Source organism: Mercenaria mercenaria, chromosome 15 (genome assembly GCF_021730395.1).
Source record: "Mercenaria mercenaria strain notata chromosome 15, MADL_Memer_1, whole genome shotgun sequence".
Lineage (NCBI taxonomy): Eukaryota > Metazoa > Mollusca > Bivalvia > Venerida > Veneridae > Mercenaria > Mercenaria mercenaria.
The window spans coordinates 71,163,473-71,178,403 of NC_069375.1; the positions used below are offsets into that span (position 1 = coordinate 71,163,473).

A 14,931-nucleotide genomic window follows, 5' to 3' on the forward strand; every position below is an offset into this window, starting at 1 on the left:
CAGGCTCGTGTCCTGGGTCGGGGCCGATGGCCGTGCCCCCCCCCCCCTCCCACCCAACCCCAAACCACAAAGTGACCTGTACTCGTCATAGTTGCACCCAAGCCAACTATTTTAGCAATGAATAATACTTTTTTCACAATTTACACCCAAAAATGCAACAGATGCCCGTGAGGATACCCTCTGACCCCCTGAATAGGAGGGCATGACCCCCTAACGTATCTAAAATTTTGGGGAAAAAGTGCAGCAGGGACCACCATTTCATACCTATATTTCAAAAATGGTAAAGGAAAGACCCTATGATTCCACTGTCAGGAGAGGTTTAATCTCCGTACCTTAAAATTTGCAGCAGAGGCCTCCATTTTATATATGTATTTCAAATATTTGAAGGCACCTAACATGTGGGTTTACCCCCTTCCGTACCTAACCCTACTTTGCTCGCCGATGCCGCCTTCATTCTTTAACTTTAAAAATGGCTAAAAGTATATGGGTCACCAGGCTAAATTTTATGTTAAGACCGCCTGAATACAACAGCTGTTTGGACGAAAAATGGCGCGAACCTAACCAAATTGATAACATGTATATCTGCTAGAAGTTAAAAAAAAGTTTTTGAAAACTTAATTCTTTCTATAACTGAATACTAAATAATCTGAGTGGAGATATTGTATTATCAATACAAAGTTAATTGTCCAGCATTACATGAACAACACTGTTTTTGTACTAAAATGCGCCGTCAAAACACAGCCACAAAAATGGCAAGATACATGTCGGGCATGATTCATGTCAATTCAACATAAACCAGTATCAACATTTGATTACTGATAAAAACAAGGAAGAATATCCAACAGGGTACTTATTTAAAAATGTTATTTTATTCAAGATTATTCTTATTTAAGATTGTCAGTCACATGTTTCAACAAATGTTGACTTCACTTCAATTTTCCATAGATAGTGTCGGCTGCGCAGAAAAATGCGCATAAAAGACTATAGGAATTCCTTTAAACGTCGAGTTTTCGCGTAAAATTTGTCGTGTTTTCGTGTTTTTGCCCCGCCGACACGAAAACACGAAAACTCGACAAATTAGGTTTTTGTCGAGTTTTCGTTTCTTCGTGTTGTCGTGTTTTCGCCTTGCCAACACGAAAACACGAAATGGCAGAAATAAGCCACCATATTCACCAGGGCTACCTTTATCATGAAGTGCAAAGTTTATCAAAACCTGACTTTAATAGGCACGTTATTTACAAACTTCGTAAGACTGCAGGTCATAGGTAATGTGTGTACGTGATTTACCTGGCAGGGATAACTTTTGTTACATTATCCTTCAACCTTTAATCATGGTGGGAGTGAATTAGTGCAATCAAACGTTTTAGACTCTCAGTGGTGTTTTTGCTGCTGACCTTGTTATCTAATTATAATACTTACTTACTAGCATTTATGAGCGACCTGTCGCTTTTATTTTTAGATTTGGATTTTCCAGACTGTTCCATTTATCAAATAAGGGTTTGAAAGATATTTGACTTATTTAAAACTATATATATATTTCAAATAATGTACAGACTGAAATTGCCTCGGTAGCTCAGTTGGCAGATTTGAGGAATCTTGCTAGTGATTTAACTTTTGCGATTAAGAGGCTGTGGGTTCGAATCCCACAAAGGGCGAATTGTTTTATAATTGAATTTGTTTTATTTATATTTTTCACTTTTTTTTTTCATTTTATTTCATCATTTCAATTTCATTTTTTAATTTCATTTATACAATTTCAGTATATTCAATACATTTCAAACACACGCGTCCAATGGAGCATCCTCACACTCGCTGGCGGTGTCGGTTTCCTCCGAATCAGTGTCATCAGCTAGTTGAATAATTCACGATCAAGATTTTTTTGTTGGATTTAACGTCGTACCGACACATGATAGGTCATATGGCGACTTTCCAGCTTTAATGGTGGAGGAAGACCCCAGGTGCCCCTCCGTGCATATTTAAAGAATATATTTGAAAAAAACCTATGTTATATGCGGAAATAGCAAAATGATACAAATAATGCAATTCAAATACATATGTAACATTATCATCATTTTAAAATGTATGTTAGCAAAATATAAAATGGAAAAAAGGGAAAAAATGAATATTGATCTCCGTTGGAATTCGAACTCGCAAAAGTTAGATTCTAGAGCAGTCACGCTTACCACTGCACCACGGCGTTTAATTGTCGACGGAGGCAGTCATTTAGATATTTATTATAAAAATAAGTTATAAAAATGTAGGGTACCCCTTTGCTGAAGTCGTTTATTGCAGTAACCTTTCAAATCTATTAATAAAAGCGACAGGTCACTCCTAAATGCTAGTACACTGATGTGGTTTTGGTTTGGATGGCTACTTTCTGGAAATGTAGTTATTTCTTTTGAATCCATGTCCTTGTTTTATGAGCTTGATATAGGCAGTTTCAAAAATGCACTATTATTGAAACAACTTTCAGTCGAAACAATTGCGTTTATAACGTTGAGTTTATAATAGGCAATCAAATGGTTCAAGCCTGTATTGTAAATATGGCTATTGTTAAAGACGTTAACAACTAACTATATATCCATTGTTTTCAAACCGTTCGATGACAATAGAAACTGTTCTTATAAAGTACATTGTACTTATATATCTTCATATTATAAAGGCAAACGTAATTGTTGATTGCTTTCCAATTTAGTGAGGCTCTGCGTTAGCCTTTGTTTATCTGTAAACTCTGAAACACATGTATGTAAATAATTGTTTCATATAAAAATATAGCTTTCTCTTTCATTTCTATTTCAGGCTGCATGTGTCTTCAGAACCGTTAATACAGAATGCCAGTCAAGTAAGCGATTGCATTATCTTAGACGCAGCGTTCACTACTAAAGTAAAGGGTCTTTTCCTTCGTTTAGGCAGCTCTTGACAAAAAGAAATTAAAGACATTAATCTATCTGCACTACGCTGTCCGTTCCGTCTTAATCAAAGATAAAATACGTTGGAATTGTCCACCTTTAATCGGTTAGGGGTCAAATTGTATAATTGTTATTCGTGTGTGTGGTTTTCCTTTACTTGTTTACTGTAAATGCGTTCGACATTTTTGTAATTTGCTTAAGAACAATATTGTCCACCTCTATTACGAATTTAACCACCTGGACGTAAGGGCGAGTGTAGTAATTCAGAATAACATTCCAGTCTTGGAGAAGGGCTACTAATTTTGTTAATAACATGCTTGTTTCTTGCCCTATGGTCTTACATGTATATGTGCTTGATTGGATTCATTTCCGGTTAGCAAGCCGGTCCGTGAATAAAATTGACTTTATGCCTGGAGAGATAATTTTGCCGAAATATGACCTGCAGAAATAACAGTGTTGTATTATCGTGCATCGGTTTCTAGGGATGACCACTGGGCGGGAAACGGATTTAATATAACTTGTGGCATTTAGATTTTAAGAAATGATGATAAGAACTGTTTTTCGTCTCCCATTCCAACACTATCCCACTATTTTCCTATCCAAAACCATAACACTAACCCCACTTAATATATTTTGCTTCAAGAGACACTTATCAGTTTTGCGGACAAATATCCGATAGAATGAAAACAAAGCACGCAAGTGGAGTTGGAAAGACATACCAAATAAACAGTGTACTGTAAAAGCAGACATGTTGTCGAGGGTTTAATTTCGGTAAATTCGCCAGGTCTCTCACCTCGCCACAGTAAACCTTGCGTAAATATTAAATATTAGAGATTTAACAATTTGTTCGCACAACTGTCTCGTAAAACACAAAATAATTATCTTTTACAGTAACTATTCCTCTGATTGAGTAATATGTGATATTTTGTTTAATAAAACTCACAGAAATTATTTTGTTCAATGTAACTTTGCATTTCTCATTGTACAGAAATTGTTATTAACTTGCAGGTACTGTAGGGAAAGAATTCGTCTTTGGAATATTAGACACGATCGGGGATTGTTGCCATGAAGTAGATCAAAATATCGTTGCTCTAGATATCACTAACGCCTCACCAAACGACACACACGTACGGCTGCAGATACCCTACTTCAGTAACGATACGAATTTCAACGTTCCGGTGGGAAGAGAACGATAATACTAAATCCCAATATACAAAATCACGGAACCTTTGTCGGGAAGCGTGGTATAAAGATTTCTTCAAACAACGACATAACCGTTCTCGTGTCCAATGCATATCCAGGCCAAGCTTCAATCGATTCGTACAATATCATACCGACATCTAAACTTGGCAATTTTTCCTATCATGTGTATTTTCATAGAATTATTCAAGGTTATTTCTGAAAAATCAGCTGAAAACCTAATGCAACGCCGTTTCGAGTTGGTCGCTATGCAACGCAATCAAGTGGATACCGTTCTGTGTATTACTTGCGAAGTCTTATCCATCTTAAAAACAGTCATTAAAGCCCAACAATGAATAAATTTTGAGAGTTTTATATCATTATTATAATGATCCTACCATTTCTAATATATTGTAATTTTACATTTCTATGCTCGCTTAACATTTAACATATTTTTGCGGACATTGTCAAAAAACATCAACACAAAAACATAAAGCAAGGATGAACATCGAACAATATCATTAAGTAAATAATAGTTATAGTTCGTAAAAAACAAGGACCAGTTCACGGAAATTTATACTCTCCACGAATGGTACTGAACAGCATACCAAAATCGAGTTGACTCTTTAAATCAGCATAGTTAGAGTTGGTTACTTTTTAGTCCCTTAAAACCAATACACTGCGATTTTCATTACTGATTGGTAGTGCATTTAAGCTGTTCATATAAAATAAATAAAATTTGGTCCATGATAAAAGTATTGATTGGTTTTCCGTCGATTTTAGAAAAAAACCTGAATAATTCTATTAAAATACACATGCTTTGTTTTAAGAGGTAGCCCTTTACAAAAAAAGTGTTTGAATAGTTTCTTGTTCCCGATAAACACTATATTTGATGCGATATTGTCAAAAACTGTCAAAAATCTCTTTCCCCCGCCGGAAAGAAGTGTTTGAATAAACGGCACAAATCTCAGCTAAATGGACACATTTGTTATTAAACGGGTAAAAATTCCTTTAAATCATACTTACAATACCGGAAATTTGTAGTATCGGCCATATTTCTCCATCTGATCGGCGTAAAATTCACCGCTCAAACAAAACAACGTTGGAACCACTTGATCTGATAAAGCTATGGCCAGTGTGAAAAATATACAACTTTAAGTAATGAAAATATGTAGGAAAAATTTCCAGATTGAGTTTCTGCAAAGATTTCTGTACAAATTACAAACAATTGGTTATAATAACATCACAGTGACGGTTCTTTAACGTGGGTTAATAACAATTATATAATTACCAGACGATTACTTGAAGAAAGAGTTTAACTGTTATTTAGAGACAAGTTAACGATAACTATATGTGCATACAACATTTAACACTTATGTTTAGTAATTTGTTATGTCTTAAGGGCATTATCATATTCCAAAATACTGTTTATCATTTTACTTACACTTTTCCAGGCGATTGTTTAGTGACAACATCTCTACCAACGACAATAAGTTCATCAACACCTTGTGAGTACACGATTACCTGTTAGTAAATACATCATTAATCTAAAACTTACACATGCTGCGCTTACTTTTTGATGGTGCGATTGTTACTCACTTACTCATTTACTACACCAACTGTTTGAGGAAGTGGGTTTTGTCTGTAAACTTGCCTCGTTAGAGCCCTGCAAAAGTATGCTCTTTGTGCGCTGCCTTCAGGCAAGTTAGTGAAAATATTTCTGAACTGATACCTTGGATTGACCCAAATTATTTGTTTTACTTATATAGTCTGATATTTTGTCACACATGCTAGAGTTTATCGCTAGTTAAAGACAGGAAAAATGTGAAGTCGTGTCTCTTTATATAGGCTAATACCTTTCTAATGCAGTGTCCCTTTCTGTACTTGTCATGTTATATGATATGTATATTGTTTTGTTTATTGTTACTTCCTTTTACCACAACCACCATCTAAACTCCCCATTCCAAACCAACATTTTATACCCATCCTCATTTCTAATAAATTTCATTTGATTCAAATGTACATGTTAATGGATATAAACCGTCTACTATATATTGCCACTGCAAATTCTACTTGTGGTTGGGCTGCTTTTTGATGTGCGGCTCTAGCTGCGTTTACTCTGGTCAGAAGCTTCTGCTCTCAGGTAACATTTTTGGTCGAAATTCAGCAGAGCCTCCTTACTGACTAAAAATTTACCCTCGAGCCAGATATTCCAATAAGCATATTGAAATTTGACTTCGGTCAATTTCCGTGTTCTGTACATCACATAAATTGCAATATAAAATTCCATATCAATGTGTTTTTCTTCGTTGATATAGTCTATAATCAAAACTACTGATACACACGGAGCGTATATGTTTGGCCTTTACAATATATCTTACTTTACCAAGTGAATAGCAAGCATACTATAAAGACATTCCAATTTTCATTTAATGCTCTGGTCCATATGACAATGGTTTTGTGCATCTTACTTGTATGATCAATAAATACAGTACATGTATTTAGGTAAAAACTTAAATCACTGTCACGTGTTGATACTTTAGCATCCGAGAAGGGACCAATGTGCTACAGCTGTCAGGATCTCAGCCACGTGGGATTATGTGATACTGTGCATCGGTGCAAATTACACGAGGTAAAGTGCATGTAACCTAGTTTTGATAGCTACGTTATAAGTAAAGAAGAATGTTTTAGCTATGCAGTCTGTGTATTAAAGTTTGCGATACATTTGATAATTACGTGCATGTTACAAATTCATATTTTTAATATATTTGACTTCAATACAATAGAAGGAACATGTATATTTTTTAGACATGTTAGTGATAAACAGGGTCTTGATTTATATTATGAAATGTTACAGTGCATGCATTGATTATCATTAATGTCAATGAAAAAAATTATACACTGAGACATTTTTAACCTAATCAGATTTAGATAAATTGTTATATACAGTACATGCATGATGAATAATGATATCAAAATTATAATTCATCTGTGCGTGATTAGAATCTACCACTTATGAATCTTGTTTTTCAGTTGATTTCATATTCAATTATTCAGAGATTCGATAACCAGTAACTGTAATTCTATTCACTAAAATCGTTATAAAGGATAAGAAATCGAACACGAATTCCAAACCGCTTTAAAAATTTGTGGGTAACGTTAACGGCAGCTTTTGTCAAGGATAACAGTTTTAATAGACAGACGCTAAATTTCAAACATTGCTAACAGTTGTGAATCAAATGGGTGTTCCTGAGTTTGTATCGACTTAATGTTATAACATGTAAACACACAATCTGAGGTTTGTGTGACGAGTTCCATTGGTAAAAATTGAAAATTGGCCAGGTGAGGATAGAAGTGTACTGGTTTGAGTATACTTTGGTAGGAAATGATAAATATATTCCATTGCCGTTGTACAATTGGATGGAATCAAATCTTACTAACATTTTCAATATTAATGGTGTCTTGTTTTTCAACAAAAGAATATTCACAGCCATCCTAATGCTAGTTAATATCAATCAATGGTAAGATTGAACATATCTAACAGTGTAATTTGTATTCAGATCAGAGAAAAATGACAAAGCAGAGCTAAACGAAGCTCCAGTTAGGGCAACTGATTTAAAACTATGTGGTAACAGCTGTTTTTTGTTTTGTTTTGGATTTTTAGAGAGAGAAAAATTCACGATTATTATCTGTTAAAAACTTAAAAACTATTGGTATCAAGCGAAAACCTTGCAGTTTTTCAGGTATTACGACTGATCGTACGTACATTAAAATGAAACTGTAACTATCTTACAAACTATGTTTTCCATATAGGTATACACACACTAAATAATGAAATTGCGCGAAATAATTTGGTTATTGAAAAATGGTGGATTCAAATCGTTCTGGTTCTTTTGCTTTGTAGATGTATTTTTCTTCTTTACTCAAATATGACAGATCTATGACGACTGTCCCTTGCATATCATCGTCATTACGAATTAATAGCATTACAGAATTCGTCACAGAAAATAACATTAGACATACTACAAGTTAGGTTCTCAGTTTCAGCTGATTTTAATGTGTCTGTTTGACTTTGAATATGTTCTTGCGTTTAACATAAACCCAACAATACTTTGGCTTTTTATCAATCATTGACAAAATTCTTCAAGACAATGTAAGTTTCAGACATTTATAGTAGGCCCTGTTGTGTGCTGCAGCCATTGGAAGTTTCACAGTTTTATATAGAATAAAGAAGTCCCGCTATTCAGTGGGATATAATGAATAATTATAATTAAACACCACCACAATATGTGCATACTAAGAGTGAAATATGAACTGTAGATAAATGTTGCGTTTTTCGGCGACGCCGTCTAAATTCGTTTTCGTTACCTATGCCACGTGACTTCAGTTTGCAAATCAAACTACTTGATAACGCATTATAGATAATTTATCAAAATGGAAGATTTATGCAACACTCTGCCTGATTGGACGAGAGTGTCAATTTCTTTCACTCTGTTGATTGTGCTACGCTGAGTAAAATGTAGACAAAGCGTTTATCCTAAACGACGCTGTTCACAGTTTTAAAGCTAACTTTGGCTCAGTATATTTAGCAAGAATATTGATATATCTCAAAATGATAAGTAAGTTTAATAAATATGATAAAAACCTGTTCAAATACCAACATATATCAAATTAAAGAAAGAGCTGAATATGGTCTGCGTATCACATGAATAAGGGTGTGGTAAGAGTCTTTTATGTAGAGAAGTGCTTTTTAAAAGATTTTCCTTGTTACAATTGTCGTCTGTATATGAAAAGGTTTCTTGCTTTTGTGACTTATTCAGATTGCATATTAAAATGAGTACTTGTTTGCTTTGATATATTTGTTATAAATTATTAAACTGATTTATTATATATGAATATTTTTCTTTATTATGGTATGCAAATATTGAACTCAGTTGAAATCTGTTTTATTATATATATGCTATATAATGACTGAATCTCATTACACTGAAATGAAGGTACGCTGCATACAGTTTATCTATGTGATATGACTACGGTCAAACTTTGCTTATGAAACAAAAATATTGAAATAATTACAATTGTATGTTTTGCTTGACCTTCACTTTTTTATAGGTGTGACGTCATTGTCCAAAGATTCATGAATAGCGAATATGCATTTGTTAAAGCGGGATCAGTTGGCCTATTTTAGAAATAAATAAAAATAATTAATAAAAAAATCCTTTAATTGATTTTTTCTCATGTATTCTAATCAAACTCGATTTGTAGCATCTTTATTAGGCCCGCAGCCAACTTTGTTCAGCTGGGACATTTAACCCCTTTTCAGGGGCTGCTAGAGCTAAAACTAGAAATGCCTGTATACAGCGTCTCATGAACAGCTTGGTGGATCTTTGTCATACTTGGTTTGGAGCATCATTATAAGGTCGTCTTCCAAATTTATTTATATAGGAACTTGGGCCCTATTAGGGACCACTATAGCTAAAAGTAGATATGCCTTTCTTCGCATTAACCATTAAAATGTAATGGATTTTTATCAAACTCGATGTGTAACAATATCGTAAGGTCTCCTGCTATTTTGTTACAAATGGGGATAGGGACCAATTTAGCTAAAAATATAAACACGTTTAATGACCTCTTCTCATGAACCGCTTCATGAATCTTCATCAAACTACTGCTGTAATTATTCGTCTAAGAATAAACGAAACAAAATTGCAGCTCTACAAAACCTTTGCGAAAAATTAAAAGAGAACCATTTAAATTGTTAAAGTGCGGTGTTTAGTTTTGCAATTTGAAAAATGTTAGATGAAAGATGAATGTTAGATGAAAAATTCATAAACTTTTTCCCTTATTACAATTCGCCGACCATCATTTTTAAAGATATTTCTTGTTTCATGTATTCAGTGTATATAGCACCGTGAGCACGTATAATACAAGACAAGCAAAAGCTACCAAGCGCAGAAGAACGAAAATGATATTAAACAAAATCGAGGTTGAATAACATTAATAAAAAACTGTTTTCAGTTTTAAAATTTGTCAGTTTTAAACATCTGAACTTAATAACTCTTCATAAAATCGAAAAGTGTCGTATTTTAATTATGAAATTAAAATTTCTCTGTTGCAGGTTTGTTATATTGAAAGGTACATGGAATCTGGACAAGTAAAGTATTTAACAGGATGTCTTGAAGAAAACGTACGCTCTGTTTTATAATTTATTGTTATTGTATGTGGGAAACAAAAAAAACAGTTTTCTGTTCATTTTATTATTCAGCAGTTAGATATTCCTAGGTAGAGGTATTCTCTTTTTTTTTTGCTGTTCACTATGCGTACCTCAGTAAATCAGCAACATTATTTGACAATACATTTTGCAATTCAGTTACAGATATAATAGGTGTTTTTCCCTTCATATCCATATAAAAACTTTACAATAGATGTTTAATTTTTAGCTTTGCTATGTATATTTTGAAAACCTGACTGACTAACCTTTGTCTATTCAGGACAAGGCTTCTAATACATTCTGTTTGCAGAATATAAAAGTCTTAACACTAGATGTATAAAGACTCTATAGTTTTCACTCTGTTTTATTAACGTTTCGGCCTTAAGGCCTTTATCAAAATGACAAATTCTGAGAAATTCCCTACATCATGGTGTCTCACAATACAACAACAATTGAAATACAAAACCGGAACTGACGTAACGTTGTTAATCATTAACGTCAAGTCCCGCACACATTTATGGTAATAAAGTGCCTCTGCATATTTATTGTAAATAATTCTAATACTGTACTTTCATATCCTAGGGATAAGTATGGACATTATCTGTGTATCAAAATGTGTTCCGTTTTTTTAAGCGGGACTTGACGTTGACGATTAATAATGTTACGTCAGTTCCGGTTTTATATTTCAATTGTTGTTGTATTGTGAGACGCCGTGTGGTAGAGAATTTCTCGGAATTTGTCATTTTGATAAGACCTTAAGGCCGAAACACTAATAAAACAGAGTGAAAACTATAGAGTCTTTAGATATTCGGTGGCCCTTAGGGTAATAACTGTGTTATAACTAGATGTATGTTTTCAGATAAAATGAAAAGCTACGTGCGAATGCAAAATTCCTTCAAAGGCCCATTGAACATTTTCCCACAAGTTATAAATACTGCAAAGTAAACCAATAGACTGTTTTAGAGCTCTAATAATTTAAGGTTCAACACTCCATCACAAAACAAAACCTCACAGTCGCGTTTGTATGTATATATATGTTTGCATGTATATATGCATGTTTTTGTAAATGATAGGCATCTACAAACAAAGTAAAACAAATAGATAACAAGGATTAAAAACAATATAACAAGGATTAAAAACAGTCACATTAAGGAATACAAAACACTGACATTTTAACCATGGCATCGCAACGCATGCTCATTACGAAAATTTTTCGATAACACGCACGTGTCTTGTATATGTGACGTATGTAAATAGGCATAGCGGAGTCCGAAATGTTACGCCATTGGAATCATCGGGTATAAAACGTCATCGAAGGATAGACATGTGAACTGTTAATATTTCTTGTCGTTTGGCGATATTGACTTTTGACATATATTTGTTTATGTATACAGTAAAGCTTCGTCTTGCAGAAAGATATCGTTCTCATAGCAAGTTGTGTGATACAATAATGGTTATAATGTTGATAATGTTGTTTTTATAAAACGTTTTCCTTTTAAGACTTGTTCTTCCAAACGGAATGACTCAACGTATTCGGATGGTCTTTGTGTTCAATGTTGCCATGGTGATTACTGTAACAATATAGGATGTGGAGAAAATGGTATGTTATTTTAAATAAAAGCAGTTTCCATTATTTATAACTTAAAAAGGTGTGTTGTATACAGTTTGAAACTTATACAATAGTTAAATTATTTTATTTATTTTGTTGGGTTAAACGTCGCACCGACACAGTTATATGTCATATGGCGACTTTCCAGCTTGAATGGTGGAGTAAGACCACAGGTTCTCCTCCTTGCATTATTTTATCACAAGCAGGCACCTAGGTAGAACCAACAACCTTCCGTAAACCAACTGGATGGCTTCCTCACATGAAGAATTCAACGCCCCGAGTGAGGCTCGAACCCACATCGGTGAATGGGCAAGTGATTTGCAGTCGGTAACCTTAACCACTTGGCCACGGAGGCCCCCAATATTATAATTACGTTACAGGTCAGTAATACTAAATATAAATTTGATACAATCAAAATAGACAAAAGCAATTTAAAAGATAATTTACATACACATTATCTCATTTAAATTCAATAACATTTACTTTTGATTAAAAAAAGGAAAATAGTTTAAAAATATAAAAGTAAATTATGATTTACTACCACGGAAAATGAAAAGAACAGTACGGTAACAACAAAACGGTTATTCTAATAATTTTATATTACCTACCTTTCTCATCTTCAAAGAATTTTGTATAACCTGAATATATGACTGAACGAACTACTGTCAGAAAATTCACATTGCTGTCGCGAAATTGAAGTTTAAGCCCTAGAGGAGTCATTTACCCGTCTAAATAAAAAAAAAGTATTTAATTCAGAATTATTCATAAAAACTAACACACTCATGACGTTAGTAATAATTTTTTGTTTTTTTAGATTGACATTACATGAATATTATGATCATAACACAAGTAAGTATATTATAATTCAGGTATTCCTGACAGGGATAACCGAGGACCTATCTGCTTTGACTGTTAACATGTCGCGTCTCCAGAGGAATGTGTACACATTACTCCTTGTGACTCTCACCAGGTTAGTTTTTTAAAAGCATTATGTGTTCCTAGATTTTGTTCAAACATAGTTTAGCTCGCCCAGGTGACTGAGGGTTTATTAAACACTTGAATTCTTAGTTTGTTTCCCGGACTGGTCATACTTTCTCCATGACGAGTTGACAATAAAGAAGACCTCCTTTATCTCTTGACATAAAAGGTTGTTGTTGGTGATGGTTCTTTGTGGTAATGGTTAAATTCATTCGCTTAAGCAATGGTTATCGTAAATCTTTTATATACAGACTCATTCAAAGTAAATTTTAAGTTTCATTTTATGGTACATCTGTAGTAGGGCCTCAACGAACATAAAAGTTACATTTTGTTTTATAACGCATGCGTTGTTTGTAATATTTTTAAGCAGCATGATAGTTCAAAGAGTTTTAAAGTTCTATTCTATTGCAGGGTTGCAGTATAGAGGAGTACAAATGGTTCGATTATTCCCACTTTAAACTGGGATGTGGACATGTATCGGTAAATTGCGAAATAAAATAATAGATCTACTCATATTCTTAAAAAAAAATATTTAAGAATTGAACTGTGTTTCGATCTAATTATTATATAGATACATCTGACTATATGCATTGATACAAACGGGAATTTAAATAACTTTGGTTTTTACAAACACATCCACAGTGTTATATATTGTCTTCGTTTCGCGACTTTTGTACATTTTTTCAGTAATTGTAGTTTACTTAATTGAATAGCGTTAATATTTAAATAACGTTACTATAAATGTTTCATTATGTTGATAAGCTAAAATATGTGTATGGTTTTAGTGCCATCCTGCCAGTAGAACGGCTAGTCACGTGTTCAAAAGAGCGACTCCAGTATGCCAATCGTGCTGCACTGAAGACTATTGTAACCGGAATTGTACGACCACTTCTCAAGGTCAAATAGGCACCGAGATTGTTGGTAGGTGATTTCAAATTATTTGCAGTTGTTTGGAAAACTAGGTCCAGATATTTGTTGGGGTATTTTTAAGCCTTAGTTATTTATATACAATACGCACGTTTATGGTAAAGGGTGGTAAAATTAATAAAAATTATCCATTTTATGACTTAAAAGAGATCAATAATAACGAGAAAGCTATGTTACTGCATTATCGCGCAAAGACATGCATTAAATCAATAATTAAGATCGTCACATTTAAAAGAATTTCAACGAAGAAATCTGTAAATGCAAAGTACTTCTTGATGGTATTTTGTTAAAATTCCTTATATTTTCACTTTCAGGTTAGTTGCAGAATTTCGCATGCAGAGTGTATATATTGTGTTGCAACGCTTTAGCTCAACATGTACATCTTCGCAATTAAAGTGCATGGATGACAGATTTATTTTGTTTTATTCATCAGTGTACATTTACAGCGTGTTTTAAAAAAATGAAATTAGAATTAATATAAATTTTAGAATCTTAGATGTAATCAATGTAGATCAAGGAAAGGTACTATTTTTACACCTCTCTCTCTCTCTCTCTCTCTCTCTCTCTCTCTCTTCTGTACCAAAACAACTTTATCAGCAACAAATCGACGTACTTAATAAAATCTTTACATATTCCTTAGACCGTTAATTCTGTTTACAACAATTTATTCCGCGTTCTAGCTTTATTCGACATGCACATATTCAAGCTTAAATTTCATGGGAAGTTTGGAAACACGTACATTGTCAGTTATATTAGCCAAACAATGTTATTTTATGCTTCAAAGTACCTTCTGTAACAAGTTAAAGCATAGCAAAAGTTCCTTCTAGGGCACATCTATATAAATATGTAATGATCATCTTGTAAACTTTTGGTTGCAATGTCTGTTTTAAATATGTGGAGCCCTAGGATAGGACGCAATGACAAGACCATTCTACCTTACTGACATTCCGTATCACCCGTTTAAGCGCCCCGGGGAAGGGGGTGATACATTTTGCACAAAGGGGGCTTTTTTATTTCTGCACCAAAATACAAAAAAAAAACACTAAAATTTTGAAAAAGATCTATGTTGTTTTCTATTGCCTGAAAAATGTCAAGTCCGCTATTTCCACGTTATTTAC

At 33.7% G+C, this 14,931-nt stretch overlaps 1 long non-coding RNA gene across 1 annotated transcript; it reads left to right on the forward strand.

The window, feature by feature from the left end:
• The first annotated feature begins 2,793 nt into the window (after window positions 1-2,793).
• LOC128548864 (uncharacterized) lies at window positions 2,794-13,792 on the forward strand. Its single transcript, XR_008367263.1, has 9 exons — window positions 2,794-2,842; window positions 3,918-4,153; window positions 5,543-5,596; window positions 6,632-6,720; window positions 10,207-10,275; window positions 11,800-11,899; window positions 12,778-12,878; window positions 13,298-13,366; window positions 13,672-13,792. It is a non-coding gene; the product is annotated as an uncharacterized LOC128548864 (long non-coding RNA).
• The last annotated feature ends 1,139 nt before the right edge of the window (window positions 13,793-14,931 follow it).